Source organism: Felis catus, chromosome B1 (assembly GCF_018350175.1).
Source record: "Felis catus isolate Fca126 chromosome B1, F.catus_Fca126_mat1.0, whole genome shotgun sequence".
Classification (NCBI taxonomy): domain Eukaryota; kingdom Metazoa; phylum Chordata; class Mammalia; order Carnivora; family Felidae; genus Felis; species Felis catus.
This window is the reverse complement of record NC_058371.1, coordinates 39,465,285-39,481,559: the sequence shown is the minus strand read 5'-3', so window position 1 is coordinate 39,481,559 and position 16,275 is coordinate 39,465,285. Positions and strand designations below refer to the sequence as shown.

The window sequence follows — 16,275 nt, the reverse complement described above, 5'->3', positions numbered from 1 at the left end:
CTCTTCCAGCTTTTTTTGGGTTAGTGTTTGCATGCTTCTTTTTAATTCCATTACTGTCAAACACTATCTTTATATTTAAATTATGTCTCTTAAAAGCAGGATAGTTAAATTTCATTGTGTATCTGGTTTGTTAATCTTTGTCTTTCAATTAGATGATTTAGTCTGTTTACCTTTAATGAACTCTATTTGGGTTTTAATCTACCATCTTACTATTTCGGTTTTCCACACGTATTCTTGTTTGTTTTTCCTCCTTTCTTGCCTCATTTTCAATTAGGTAATTTTTACTTTTCCATTTTTCCCTCTCTTGTATTGGCTTATTACTTATACAAATTTCTATTTTCTTTTGGAGAGGGTACAGCATTCATATTCGACTCATTAAGGCTAATACAAATTAGTATTTTTACCACTTCTTGGACAGTACAAGGACCTTAGAAATTTATAACTAGAATACCTTAGTTCCAAATATAATCCTCCCAGACTATTGTACTATTCTTTTTTTATTTTAATGTTTGTTTTATTTTTGAGAGAGGGAGAGACTGACCACGAACGGAGAAGGGGCAGAGAGAGAGGGAGACACAGAATGCAAAGCAGGCTTTGGGCTCTGAGCTGTCAGCACAGAGCTGGACAGGGGGCTCAAACCCATGAACCATGAGATCATGACCTGAAGCTGAAGTCAGATGCTTAACTAACTGAATCACCTAGGCGCCCCTGTACTACTCTTTTAATGTATTTTGAATAACTCCAAGAGCACAGATAGTGGTAAAATGTGGAAAAATTAATGGGAAGTAATGAACCTGGAATATTTAATATCTTTTTAAAAATGTTAAATATAATTTATTTAATTATAAGTTTTTATGATTTATTTTTAATAATGGTTGTGTTTAACAACCAGCTTGCAAAATTCTTGAAAATGTGATAATTATCTTTTGTGAGTCAATATGAACTGGCTCAATTACGCCACTGAGTGAGGTCATTTCTTAGAACAGGAGCCAAGTTTAATAAAGATAATCCTTGGAATTATAAGCATCTCAGCACCCAGACATGGGCATTTATGATTCCTGCACAATAAAACAGCAATCGTGTTTTGTCAAGTTCAACAAACAGGGGCACATTTTGCTGATGACCTGGATGAAGGAATTGAAAAGAAGTTTGTAGATGTGCAACAGTGCAGTACCTGTAAGATGGAAATATAGTAGTATACGACTGTGCATTTCTTACAAACTCTGTATTTGGTGGTGGTCATGTTATAGCTTGAAACTGGCCACGGTGTACTATTTACTTCATGGGCTTATTGATATGTATGTTAGTATGTGATTTATTGTTTTGTGTTCTAGACTAAAGATGTTGAAGAAAATTGCAGATTCAACCAAGAGTGTCTACTGTCCGTAGCATTACATCATGAACAGTATAAAAAATTGTGGAAATATTCTTTTTTTAAAAAATTATTATATTAAAATTTTTTTAAATGCTTATTTATTTTTGAGGCAGGGGAGGGGCAGAGAGAGAGAGAGAGACAGAGACAGAGACACAGAATCTGAAGCAGGCTCCAGGCTCTGAGTTGTCATCACAGAGCCTGATGTGGGGCTTGAACTCAAGAGCTGTAAGATTATGATCTGAAGTCAGACGCTTAACCTACTGAGTCACCCAGACGCCCCAAATCTACTGACCTTCTTAAGAATCCTAGGGTAAAAAGTTAACAGACGTTACTGACTTCAATATAACAGTTGCTTCTTTCTACATTTTTTTTATTCTACTGGAGTTTTCCTAGACCTTGGACTAGTTATCTTATTACCTCTGTGAAAATGATAAAAGCCTCAGGGTCTTCACAGTATTTTTAAAACTTAAAGAGAAATAGCTTTGAGTTTCTCTGTTCGTCTATTTAGAATATAAAATAGGTAATACGTCTCCTTTTACCTAAAAGATTTTTCTGTTTCTGTGTCATCACCTCTTAAGCTTTTACTTCCCAGAGTTCTTCTGACAGATTTTGTGTCTCGTGATCCCCATGTGAGCACCTTTGCTCCTTCTGATGGCCCTACTTGCAACTGGGAAGGAGCATCTGACACAAGCTTTGGGTTAGGTGCTACCAATGGGGTGTTGATGCCCTTTTTGCCCAATACCCATAACTCAGGGTATCTTAACAATAAAAGATAATATTTTATTTTTTAAATATTTTTTTTGAGAGAGAGCAGGAGCAGGGGAGTGGCAGAGGAAGAAGGAGAGAGAGAGAATCTCAAGCAGGCTGCACACCCAGGATGACCCCAGTGCTTGATCCCACAACCGTGAGATCATGACCTGAGCTGAAATGAAGAGTCAACACTTAACCTACTGAGCCACTCAAGTGCCCCAAAAGATAATATTTTAATAAAAAATTATTCTTTTCCATCCCTGGGAAATCCTCCATACTATGTGATCATTTAATGAGTGCTCACTGTGGATTAGTTATTGCATTTTGTACTTTCTCCTTATATTATCCTCCTGATTAACCTCCTCATGTAAATCCAATCATTATCCTCATTTTAGGAATAAGGAAACTGAGATTTAAAAGGGACAACTTCCCCAAAGTTTCAAGTGGTCAGACTGGAATTTGAACCTAAATTCTTCTGGCACTATAATCACTATATTACTCTGTGACTTGTGGACACATGTGTCCTGTTTCTCCTTTGTCACTCTCTCTCTGAAGTAACCTCACTGGTATCTGCTTCCCATTTTCTTGTCAGAATTAGTCAGTATGCCTTGAAATTTAGGTCTGAGGACAGAACATTTTGTTATTGTGACATGAAAGTATAAACTATTGAAAAATGTTTTTTGAAAAAGGAGAAAGTTAAAACTTTAAATAGTCTCCTCCTTTACCCTCACTCCACATGAAGATGATCACCAAGTCTCAAATGCATGTCTTATAAACCTGTCCCTGGCCCACACCAGCCCTCCATGGTGCAGGCCTCCAGTCCTTCCCAGTTGGGTAACTGCTGGAGTCTCTAGTTGTTTCCACACCTTGGGTCCTTACCTCTCTAGCCCAGCCTCATCATGGCCCTACAAAGAACATTTTAAAATACAAGTATGACCATTTCAGTTTCTTGCTTAAATTCCTTTAGTGACTTCATTGCCTTGAAGACACGATTCCTTCACTTAGTGGAGGTTTCCAGCTTTCTCAATCACTTCATCTGCTTCTACTTTAAGTATCTGAAATTCCAGCCATGTTCAACTTCTTGTAGGTTCCAAACTCTGGCATACTTTCTCATGTCTGAGTTTTCTGTGGGCCCTCCTGCCTAGAATGCTATGCTGTTGTCCTCCCATCTCTTCCTTCATCTGTACTCCCAACTTTCACAACTCACTGCCTTTCACAACACAGATGTGAGTCTGATAAACCTAATCTGATTAGCTGCTCTTTCCCTCTGCTCCCATGGTAGCCTGCCTGTGCTTCCTCATACCCTTTAGCCTTTGGAATTGTGGATGGTGAGGGAGTAGATCATCTGTGAGCTCTCTGAAGGCAAAGACGATAGCCTCATCATAGAACTTGACACCTTGAAGGCACTCGGTACATTTATGTTAGATGAAAAAGAGATGCCTGTTCAGTCACCTGCCCTCCATTAAAAACTTCTCCTACAGAAGAGTTCAGTGTAGAAGGAAATGGATGGTAAATGTAAATCCAGTGGGAAGGAAAAACTCAGAAGAGACTGCAGATGCAGCTATGCTAGGAAAAAGTGCTAGCTAAGAACTTGGGGGAATCATTTCATATCTCTGGACTGTGATTTCTAGAAGAACGGATGTTGGATGCCATGATTCTTAAGGTTCTTTAGGTCTGTGAATACCAACCTTGCAGTCACACTTGATAGCCATTTGTATTATAATTTTTTTGGTATATAGAACTTCCCCAAAGATCTGGAACCTGATTATTTCCTAATCACGATAGTGAGTACCAATCTCATTTTAAGCATATAAGAATATAATGACTTTTATTGAGTCCTTCTTTTAAAAACTTACCTATTCTTCCTTCAAGTTGCTAAATAAATGACATGTTAACATAAAGCAGTACAATTTTATTTTAAGATATCCTAACATGTCAAAATACATACATCAAAATCACTGCAAAGTAATTCAATGAAGATACTTTGGGAAGCTATTCTCGTAAGACTGTCTTCACTTAAAATATTTTTGGAAGCTCTTGTTCAGAATTATCCTTGAGCACCTGCACAACCTTTTTTTCTAACATTGGCAAATCTGTCTTTGTAGGACAGATTTGTGAACAAAGGGGGTGATTGAACTGTATTACTGTTTTATTTATTAGTTTACTTGCTCTGCTTAGGAAAGTGATAATATATGTTCATTTGGAGAGCATAGAATAAAAAGGAAAATTAACAGAGTTTATATTCCAGTTAAACATTAATCAATCCTTGGGAGAAAACACCAGAAATTATGGGGTTTACAGCCTGAAGGTGATTGAAGTTGAGAATTCTCATCTAACACAACAAACATTTTCTCTGCCTCCCTTGTCAATGCCCTGGGATGGCATTTGTCTGCTTCTGGAATTCTGGATGCTGATTCATAAAAGGAGCAAAATCCCCCCATGCTATCTTTATCTTGGACTCCAGACCTTTTTTTCTCCCAATAGAGAAAAATAGTGAAGGAAAAAAAAAGGAACTAAGGATTTCCCTTAATTTAACCAGAGTATTATTTTGGTATATATATATTTTTTAATAATTTTAACAATATGTCATGTGTTTTATTTAAGACCAATGGAAATTCTACTGTTTATATCTTGTACCTTTCCTCTTTTACTTAGCATTGTATGATTGCCATTCATTACATTTTGTAAAACATGATTTTTAGTGGGTAATTTTATTCCATAGTATATATTCATATTGTACTATCCATTTTCCTATTGTCTTTATAATAAAGGCATATGGATGTCTATTTGGTTGTATCCACAATGATAAAAAATATTATAAATTAAAATATATTTGTCAGTTTGATAAGTTAAACTATGTAAAAGTGGAATTTTTATCATTAGTGAGGTTGAAATGTTTCACATATTTTCTGTCTTGTTAAATGTTCTTTTGCCTTATATTCTGCTTTGTTTAATGTAAATATTGCCATCCAAACTTTTTTTTCATTTTTGTTTCTAGATACATTTTGCTCTTCCTTTTATTTTAGATTTCTGAGTCATTTGGCTTTAGACCTTTCTTATAAACAGCATATAATTGGATGTTGAGAATCTTTGTTTTTGTTGGGGATGTTTAACCCATTTACATTTATTGTCATATTTCATAGGTTTGATCTTTTTGTCAATTAAAAAAAAATTTCTTCTTTATATGCCTCTTGTTATTCTCTTTGCTTCTGTTATATGGATTCTATTTTTGCTTTCTTTCTAGTGATTTAAAAGGCACACATCCGTTTTTATTCTTTTGATGCTAATTTTGTAGTTTTAAAAATAAAATTAGTTTATTTATTTGACTCAAATTAGCTCTGCAAGCTCATCTAAAAGGGGGCATTCAGAAGAAGTCATGAGGAATAGCAGATTATTGGAATCAGTGTTTATTCTTTCAAGTAGACTATTCTGAGGGACAAAATTCATTTGATTTCAAGCGTTATACTTTCGTGTATACTTTATAGTAAAGTGAGCTTAATGAGCATTTCTCTATCAATTAGACCCTTTGGGTACTTCAAGACTAACTTAAAATAAATAGTAAAAAAAAAAACCTTTATCCAGGTACTCTTTCTCTGTTATGTACCATTCCTTCTTTGTCACCTCTCACTATGTCTTTAATGTAGGGAGTTGGAGAGCAACCAGCCCTTGGTAGGTGAGGGAAGCATGGGGTGATAGAAATAGCTCTGCATTGTTAGATCTTGGATAAGTCACTTTCCTTCTGGGCTTCAATTTCCATATATGGAAGTTTAAGAGGTTGGAGTACATAATCTCTGAGGTCGCTTATAGCTCCAATCTTCAATAATTAAACAAAGTTTATTAAGTACCTATTTTCATAGCTTCAGTAAGGCCCTATAAAGAATGACAAACACACAAACAATCTATGTTTAAAAAGTAAGAAAAAGAAAAGGTACTAAGCTGATGAGATTCTGTATCTTGATCTGTGTGCTGGTTACACTGTATAGCAGTATGCAAAAATTCACTGAGTACTTTTATCATTCTACTTGTGTATTTTATCCCTCAATAAATAGGAAAACTAAACCAAAAAGGAAGAAAGAAAGAAAGGAAGGAAGGGAGGAAGGAAGGAAGGAAGGAAGGAAGAAAGAAGAGAAAAGAAAAGAAAAGAAAAAAGAAAAGAAGAGAAAAGAAAAACTGGCAAGATTTTTAAAGATTGTAGCTATGAGGCAGGATGGTGTAGTGGAGAATTCACTGAAAGTAGATAGTGAGTTTAAATCCTGAGAACATCAAATATTAGCCTTGGAATCTTGGGCACATTATTGAACCTTTTGAGACTCAGTTTTCTTAGTGAAAATAAAATTTGTGGTTTCTGCTTTCTAAGGCAGTCAGGGGTATTGAATGAGTTAAAAGGCACATAAAGCACCTGGCATTTGTGTGCCAGATTACAAAAAAGATGCAGTAAGAGTATTAAACAAACTATATGACAGATTCAAAGAACTAAAAGATTTTACATCGTTCTTTTAAAATCATCCCAAAATTAATAAATCCAGGAAAGCCCAGTAGTGTTAAGGAGACTATAAAGGAAAAGTCAGGCTCCTATTTTTCTGTTGACATGCAAGCAGGTAATACCTCTTTTGGAGAGCCATCTGGCAATTTATAATAAAAACCATCCAGTTTATAATTATGATCTTTAAACTGTTAATCCCACTTTTCAGATTATAGCCTGAGGAAGTAACTCCAAAAGGAAGAACAAAATTTATTTATTTAAAGATGCTTGACTAGGTTATAATAATGTGTGGGAACAACTAACTGAAAGATGGCTAATTAAACCATTTTAATGATGCAGTGGAATATTGTCCCATTTAAAATGACAGATACATGGACTAAGTAGATATATGGAGAATTCAAGCAAAAAATTAGAAAATAGTGTACACTCAGTGAACACAACCACATAATACCTATGCCTGTGCAATGATAAAGGAAGTGAATTTTGTAAATTTCTGGGGAAAAGTGATCTATATTTTAATTTTTGGTTTATTATAGTATAATGATTGTTAAGTGAGTAAATAAAAATAAACACATGTTCTGAGATAGAACACAGTATCTATGAAAATAGTGTATGAAATATAGAATAAAAATGTACAGCAGGTATATAGGTGTAGAAAAATTGACATTGTGTTCCTCATAATATTTAAGAGGTTGCTCACCATTGCCTTGTGAAAGGGGATATCACTCTCAAGAAATGCTTTTCCTAGAAATAATTTCCAAGTCAGCTAAAATGCCAAAATATGGAGATGAAAATTCATGAGAGAAGTTGTTGTTAAGGATATCAAGTTCCCTATCAGCTGCATTTTTTTCCAGCTGCTTTTTCTTTCTTTTCTTTTGTGATAAAGTAGAAGGTTTTATAGATGCTGAAATGGTTTACAATTGCCTTATTTAGTTGCTCCTATTTTTTATGTCTCCCCAAAGGGTCACAAAATCCATCATTTAAAAAGAGAAAATGATGTGTTTTTAGTGCGAAGAGAGAATAGCCACTTTAGAGAACCAACAGGAGTGGAAATAAATGGAATCGGACACCTATAGCCGTAACATACTAAGTACTTTGGATCATCTCAGATGTCAGAAGCTTCACAGGGAAGATGGAATGAGGTGCTGGGTGATGGGGTACCTCCTTTTCATCACTGGAAGGCCTAAATCAACTTGTTAGTGGTTTTGTAGTGAAAGGCTGTCAGAGTGCACAGAATATGGTGAGCCCGGGTGGAGGGATCCTTTGCCTTCCCCTGGGCCTTCCTTTGGGGTTGTCTCTTTGGAACAGAATACCTTTGGGAAATAATGGAGGAATTTGCTCTGTATGGGAGGGGTCTGGGTGTTTTAGGGGATGGAGGCAGCTTTGTATCTGAAATGTGTTTGGTGTCGTGGAAAATTTTTGACCCAAGTTACACAGTGCAAGGAAGATTCCCCAAAAGAGGACTGGCAAGGATCATAGAGTTGGAAGGAATCTTAGAAATCGATTAGTCCAAACTTTTAATTTTGCCAAAGAGGAAACAGACCCAAGGGGGAGAAATGACTTGCCCAAGGTTATAGTCACCAGTGAGGACATGGCCAAAACCAAGTCTGTTGCTTTCTGGCTATTATTTTTTCTGCTCCACCTTGTTGAAATTGCCCTTACATTCCATCATCACTTCATTACTGACTTTTTCTGCATTTTTCACACAAAAGATTAGCCTTCAGACTTAGAAATGTAGCTCTTTAATTCACAAAGATTTTCTTGACGCCATCAGAGGTGTGAGTCAGCAATCATGATCTATAGCATTCATTATTCCAGAATCCTGTTTGTCTGGTAGTGGGAGAGAAGTTTACTTTCAAGAGCTTGAGTCTGGAATCAGACCACCTGGGTTCATGTCCCAGCTCCACAGCTGGGATGGTGGATGACATTAAGCAAATTATTTAACCTCTTTGAATTTCGGTATCATCTGTAAAATGGAGGATCATAATAGTATCTATCTTTTAGTTCCCTTAGGTGAGGATTAAATGGGATACCCCATTAGATGTGGACCTGGTTTATAGCAAGTGCTCAATAAATGTTATTGCTATTGTTATTGTTCTGAGGATAGTTAGACCTATTTCTGTCAAAAGTCTTAAAGAAATAAGAACTTTTTTATTTTTTGAGGGATGGATGAGTATTATCTAGGCATGGCCCTTAGGTGCTTAGAAAGACTCTTTTGGGATTGTAAACTTCCTGAAACTTTCAACAATCAGAAATCTTTCTCTGGTAGTCTTTTATGGATCTAGTGTTAATTTATTTTCTGTAGCTTTTCATCCAACAGCTATCTTAATTACCCCAGATTTAACTACTATCTTACATTTTTTCCCCTATTTTTGTCTCTCAATTTTTATAGCTTTAGGAGGTATAATTGATATGTACTAAAACCACATATTTAAAGTATGCACTTTGATTAATTTTGATATACACATGAAACCATCACCAAAATCAAGAAAATGAACATATACATCACCAGCAGTGTTTTTGTGTGCCCCTCAGTAATCCCACTATCTTGGTACCTCTGGGCCCCTCCCCATCCCCTACCCCAATCCTCAGCCAAACACTGATCTGCTAGAATTTTATTTAAGTGGAATCATACTGTATGTTTTTTATGTGTCTGGCTTTCAGCATAATTATCATCCATGTTGATTCATGTGTCAATTGCACATTTATTCTTATTGCTGACTGTTCAATAATTTTTTCTTTGTGCAGTCTTTACCTCTGTCTTGCTTAACTGGCCATGATGTGGCATAAAAACACATTTTGATGATTTGAAAATATTAATTGGTGAAATGTCTGTATTTCATGTTCTTATTTTCTATTTCATTGTTATCCAGTTTACATATAAAATACTATACAGCAATTGTAAGTTCCCTGAAAGTAACACCCATTTGCATTCTGTATGAACATTTTAAAAAATGGTGTCTATAAGCAGTATTTTTATTTATTTATTTGCAGGTCGAGATTAAAATTTCCTCCTGTCTCTTTGGCTCTCAGTATTAAAAAAAAGCATACTTCCATTGGCCTAACCCAGTGAATTGACTGAATAAATTCAATTATATAAATATTTGCAACAGTTTTTATTTTTACGGTGAAATACTTATTCTGTTAATGTTACGGTCTTTTTTTTTTTTTGAAAATATGGACAGTATGTTCTCACTTCCCTTGCAACTGGAGCATAACATGAAATAAACTAAAAATTGATATGGCAAAAGTAATACATTTGCAAAATAATGAGAGATCGTTTAGGAGGCAAGTCCATTTTTATAATGACTTTTACCAACACCATGGGATCTCTCAACTATTGACATTCCTGCATCTGGGAAGGAAGAAGATAAAAATTACCATTCAAAATGCCCATTCAAGTTTGGTGAAAGATTTAATTTCTTCATCTATCACAGTGTCATGAGCCCTATGAATACTATAGATCAAGCCTCAGTGCCAGAAGTTCCAAGACTTGTCAGTGTGGAGGGTAGAATTTAGCCAGAGGGAGTCATAAAGGCAGAGAAAACAAACTTTACTCATTCTACTTCTTAAACTTGTGTCCTAGGCAGTTGTCCTGAGTGCTTATTTTGCCCAAGAAGCCTGGGAATGCAGTAATTTAAAAACCGAGCCTGTAGTGGAGGATGTGTATACTGACCTTAAAGATTTTATTCTTTAAGACCATTCTAGTGGCGGATAGAGGTTTATATGGAACAGTGAAAAGAAGGTGTGGTTTCTGTACTCAAAGGTAACTTGGAGAATCTGGTCCCAACTTTTATTTTATAAGTGACTAGCTCAAGGTCATAATAACTTAATAGCAGCACTGGGACAGACCTGTGATTTCTGAACCACAAGCTCACTCCCTATGTTGCTGTTGTGTTGTGACTGGCTTGCTGGTGTGTAAGGAGTTGGGCTGTATGATTTGTTCTCTTTGAGCTTCTCTACATAAGGATCTGTTGCCTGGGAATTGCATCCTTGATGAGCTATACTTCTTGACCATTGTATCTTCTTTGAGCTGGTCCTTTTTAAAGCCCCCTTCCCTAGTGTTAGCATCTGAGTCTAAATGCTGTCCTGGATCTTCAGCCCTTGTCTGTGCAGCTTGTCCCCAGCTGTAACATATCTTCTCATGTACAGGGTGTATAAGAATGTAGTGTGGGTGGGAAGCAACAGATAAAGATCATCCTCCTTCACTGAGAATCACTAGCTTGGGCCAATCCCTTTTACAGACCTGGAGACACAGGCGAAGAAGTTACGGACTTATCTAAAGTTTCACAGTAGTGCATTTAAGATGGTATCTTAGTCAGCTTGGGTTGCTATAACAAAACACCATAAATTGGGTGGCTTATACAACAGGCATTTATTCTCACATTTCTGCAATCTGGAAGTCCAAGACCATGGTGTCAGCATAGTTGGGCTCTGGTGAGAAACCTCTTCTGGGTTGCAGACAGCTGACTTCTTGTTGCGTTCTCACATGTCTAGAGAAGAGCTAGATAGTTCTCTGGCCTCTTCTTCTAAGGGCACTACTCCCACTCATGATGGCTCCACCCTCATGACCTAATTACCTCCAAAAGGCCCTACCTTCAAATACCATCACCTTGGGATTAGAACTTCAACATAGGAATTTTGGGAGGGACACAAACTTCCAGTCAGTCCCTGATTGATGGAAATCCAAATCTCTTGTTCTGTGCGGGATTAAGTACAGCGATCTCCCTGAAACACTGTTCATGCCTCATTAGTATCTGTGATGGTATTTAGCCCATGCCCAACAGCTGCAGTATCTAATGGGGTGGGGCTGGCCCAGAAGAATGTATTAGGAGTGGATGTCTAATAAAATGAACAATTGCATGTGAGTGTAACTGCAGCACTGCAGACCGTGTGCTGGAAAATAGCTCTCTTTTATGGAGGTACATCAACTGTCTGTATCGTAACTGATTTAGGTCATTGGTCTCACAACTAATGGCAAACAGAGCAATGCAGTTTCTTTCCAAGAGACTAGATATAACTGTGATCTTCTCCAGTTCAAATTAGTCTGTCTTTCATTCTGCTCTAAGAGTAGATTATTTAGATCTGTTTATTTTTTTAAATCTTTTTTTAAAAGTTTATTTATTTTGAGAGAGAGAGAGAGAGAGAGAGCGAGCGAGCGAGCAATCAGGGGAGGGGCAGAGAGAGGGAGAGAAAGAATCCCAAGTAGGCACTGTCAGCACAGGGCCCAATGCAGGGCTTGAACTCATAAACCGTGAGATCATGACCCAAGCTGAAACCAAGAATCGGATGCTTAACTGACTGAGCCACCCAGGCGCCCCTGGATCTCTGTTTAGCATGTGAATCATTTCATTCTTGAACATGTTAGCCGTTCACATGTTGATAATGTGAGGGTGGCTCAAGCAGGGACCCCAGAGGGACCCCACTGCCTAGCTTGGGAGGCACTTGGTAAGTCTTTATGAGGAAAGTATTATTTGATACCCTTTAAGGTGTTAGTAGACCTATACATTTTAAAAGAGACTTCAAATAATTTAGCAATATAATTTTGTTCATGGTCTTGATAGTTCTGCTAATAGTATCTGAGATTGTCCCCATTTATCAGAATGAAAAATTGAAATGAAGAAAATAAGAGTGACCCACTTCACTGGAAGGATTAGGAATAATAAAGAGATAAAGGGATATCTTCTCATTCAGTCTGCTTCTTTACATACTAGATCAGGACATAGTGATACTGTTTTTCATTTCACAGGATAATAGAAAAGCAACACTTTTTGGGAAACTCATGACTTTTAAAGTCAGTTGTGCTCTACAATATACTATTTTCAGTATAATTATTTAATGTGGAAGGAATGTGGTCAAGAATATAGTTACATGTGATTTGTGATGTGCAGTATCCAAGGGCACTTTCTTTTCTGAAACATATTCTTGAGAAAGATAATTTTAGAAGTTGTCCACACAGTTCCTGACACTGTCCCTTCTCTGTCTTCCAGTACCACAGAAGACTCCACTGATATATACAAATAAAAGACATTACTACCAAGATTTAAAAACATATACAGTAAAACCTTGGTGTGTGAGCATAATTCATTCTGGAAACATGCTTGTAATCCAAAGCACTTATATATCAAAGCGAATTTCAAGAACCATTGGCTTAGTTGTGATCACATGAGGTTGGCATCATGTACTACTCGTATTGCGAGACATCTGCTGTTTATCAAGTTAAAATTTATTAGAAATGTTTGCTCATGTTGCACAATGCTCGCAGAACAAGTTACTCGCCATCCAAGCTTTTACTGTATATTATTATCCACATATGCACAAAGAAAAATCTCACAGGTAGCTTGAGTTGGCAGACACATATCTAGTCTCTGTCTCGATGCTTTTCTTTTGGTGTTTTAGGTACCTTGATGATGAAAGGGCTTGTTAGTCTTCCTTGCTTCCTTTTTTTTTTTTTAATTCTTTTTAATGTTTATTGCTTAACCAACTGAGCCACCCAGGTGCCCCAGTCTTCCTTTCTTATTTCTCACATTTCAGGAATCAATGTGTCTGATATATATGTGGTGTAGATGGACTGAAGATTTAAAGATTGACATTTATGAAAGTAAGGAAGCCTTGGAGCTGAAGGCACATGGATGGATATTATTGCACCATTGGATCAATTGTGGTTTTGAAGCTCTTTAGAAACTAAAATGCCGGGAACTTTCACTTAGGATTGTACATTGAATAGAATGGGTTGCTAGATTGTTAAAATATGATTGATCTCAGTGTAACTCATTTTCACCATTTTTTATTTCTGTTTTCAATAGTTGATTTTGGTTAGTCTTCTTTTAATATGATTGAAAGCTGACTTATATATGGAGTACTGTAAACTAATGTATGTCAAACTCATTACTGTGGGGGTCAGATGGGGCAGACTTCCTAACCTTTAGAATACTGCCGGGAACTTCTAAATCCAAGTATGTGATTTTTCCATGGATGTTCTCCCAGCCACTCTCATGCACATCTGCTTTCTCGTGCCTTTTTACCATAACTAAAACTTGCAAAGCCACATAAGTGTCTCCATAATCCTTATTCTTTAGGCCAAACTGTCAAAATCACAGTAGGCATCAGGTGACAGGAGAGGGGACCTCAGACCTGGATACAAATGTTTAGACTGAGGGGTGTTGTTGAGAACTATTTTCTGAATTGAACAAAGCAAGGCACTTTATCTATATACCTACAGTTGCTTTCCTGGATTTAGCTTTTATTTTGAGCGCATTCTTATTGTATGTTTCTTTGATATTCAGGAAGACTTATCCAAGAGTGTGTTTTTGCCATTGTGATTTCTTGTAAAGGATGAGAGATTCAGGGGATCAGCAGGGGGCTATGTTCTCAAGGCCTCAGTGGCAACCTTTGGCATATCTTCAGGCCACCACTTTAATTCAGTATGAGCCCCTATAAGCCCTGTACTCTCTTAGAAAACCACACATGAAGACTAGTATTTGCAGGTAAGACAGTGTTGCACAATAGAAAGAGTAAAGGCTTGCTTTCCTTTTTCTCTTTAGAGCTTTGGCTTTAAAGTCAGAAAAATCCTGGCTTTAGCATGTACTAGTAGGGAGGTTTCTTAACACCTTTGAGCCTCCTTTTCCCCATTTGTAAAATGGGACTATCAACACACATATCCATAGCATTGTTGTGGGGATTGAATGAGTTCCTATGTAATGAACAGTGCATGGCACATTGTAAGTGTATAGTCCATGTCCCCTGCCTTTCTTCTAATAGAGGGTGTGTCCAGTTGAACACACCCACTTCTCCCTAACATACCTTCCATTTACCTTCAGTAATTTTCCATGATGCTAATTCCCCTTCCACCCGGATCTCTAAGGGAGTCCTGTCAGTGGTTCTGCTTTCCTGTCTCTTTCCTTTTCCATCACTAGCTTGAGATGATTGCTTTCTTGGGGAACATGATTTTTGGAACTGCTAAGGAGACAGCGTACTTCCTAGAGCCAAGGATTGGAGTTTTAATGAGTTCTTTCACTAGGAAAAGAGCAGGGCACTGGGCCATCCTGTGGCTCTTACCCTGCAGTTTGGCATTGCTAGGGCTGGGCACTTAGAAACTGGATGAATGTGGACTACTGTGTGTGGATGAAAAACCTGTGAACGTTTCTCTTCAGGTTGCTGGAGAGAGAAGTACAAATTAGATTATTAATGATTGTATGGAGGCAGCACAGTCTATTTAGTTTCATTATTAAAACAAGAATGGTTTTGGACGATGTGGATTTTTCCCCTTTTAATTTAGATGGCAGAGAATATTCATTAAGGATATCAATAAAGACCATGTCAGTGATTTAGCCTCCAAAGCTGCCCCCTGCATGCTAAAAGACAGAAAAGAAAATTTAAGTGGGTGAGAATGAGAATGTGAGATTGGAAGCCAAATTATAAACTCATTTCAACTCTTGGCCCGCAGGCTCTGGAATAACATTATTTGTTGTCAAGGATGGAAAACAACTCAGAGTCAGGTCCAAGTGATTATTCCACTTTGGCATTGCTGCCTTTCTGCCAACAGCAATTCCATTTGGACATAGATTAATTAGCCAGGCAGGGACGGAAGTGCCGGTTGTGAGAACAAAGCCAAAAGAGGCAGAGCTGCAGCCCAAGTCGCGGTGGAGGGCACAGCGCTGGGCCGTGAGAGGACCGCCCCAGGCTGGCCCAGCGAACCTGAACCCTAAACCCAAGGTAAACTGTAAAGAGGGTGCAAACACAGATGGCCTCCTGACTTGTATAGTGATTGACGTACCTCACATCGTTACCGTTACTGGCAATGCCTCAGAGAAAACCTTCAAACTTAGGTGAGGGAAGAAACAAAAATGTGACAGATCCACCTTAGCCACCAGGAGGCTGTCCCCACAGAGAAAGGACAAGTGGTGGCAGGCTCTAGGAGCTTCTTAGTCTTTTCTTTGACCGTGTATAGCCACTCCGGACCTTTTTGATTTCTGTATGTGAAACGGGAACAATAGTGTTTTTCACTTTTTGCTGTTACTTGAATTAGAAAGACAGATGAGACATAATTATGAAAACTCTTGGGAAAGATGACTCTGCGTTAATTAATTGAGGATAACATTGTTACCACTTATTTAACAGGAGGGCGTAGGCCCTTTCCAGAATATTTTCCCTGCCTTTGCTTCCAGAGTGATTTGGTTGTACCTTTTTTCCCTCCGCTTTTATCTTCGTTGACGCACGTGTGGCCTCCAGTGGAACTCCTTAAAGGCAGGGGTGGCGTGGGGCGGCCGCCGTACCCCACCGCTCAGCACTCGGCCAGGACCGCGGTGAGGGTGAGAGCGAGGGCGGGGCGCGGCGCAGGCGGCTGCGGCTGGGATTCCGCGGGGCCGCGCGCGGGCCGCGAGGGGCCGAGCCGGGGACGCGTGCCCCGGAGATCCGGGCTTTCCCGGCGGCCACCCCTTCTGCTCCTCGGGCAAAACTTCCAGGTGGATTTGCTCTTTTATAACGTTGCATTTCGTGGAACCATTAAAAAAAAAAAATAGTGGTGGCGCTGCACGCGGTGCTTGCAGAGGGGGGCAGCACTTTCACTCCTGACCCCAACCTGGAAGCCTGAGTGATTTCAGTGCGCGCAGAGCATCCAGGCTGAGCGAGTTCAGAAGCAGCGCGTGGGCAGCGGGCACGTTTCTTT

General features: G+C 38.2%; 1 protein-coding gene across 9 annotated transcripts in view; it reads left to right on the top strand.

Moving 5' to 3' along the window:
• The window catches only part of CSGALNACT1 (chondroitin sulfate N-acetylgalactosaminyltransferase 1), a 347,804-nt gene that overhangs the window by 147,931 nt on the left and 183,598 nt on the right, over window positions 1–16,275 (top strand). For 2 of the 9 annotated variants that reach the window (XM_006930671.4, XM_045055455.1), the window contains exon 1: window positions 15,936–16,072. The exons of 6 other annotated variants lie outside the window; for them this stretch is intronic. The gene's annotated coding sequence lies outside the window, so the exon portion shown is untranslated. Of the gene's footprint in view, window positions 1–15,299; window positions 15,324–15,935; window positions 16,073–16,275 lie in introns of those variants that run through there. One more of the 9 variants, XM_006930677.4, reaches the window with a different exon arrangement.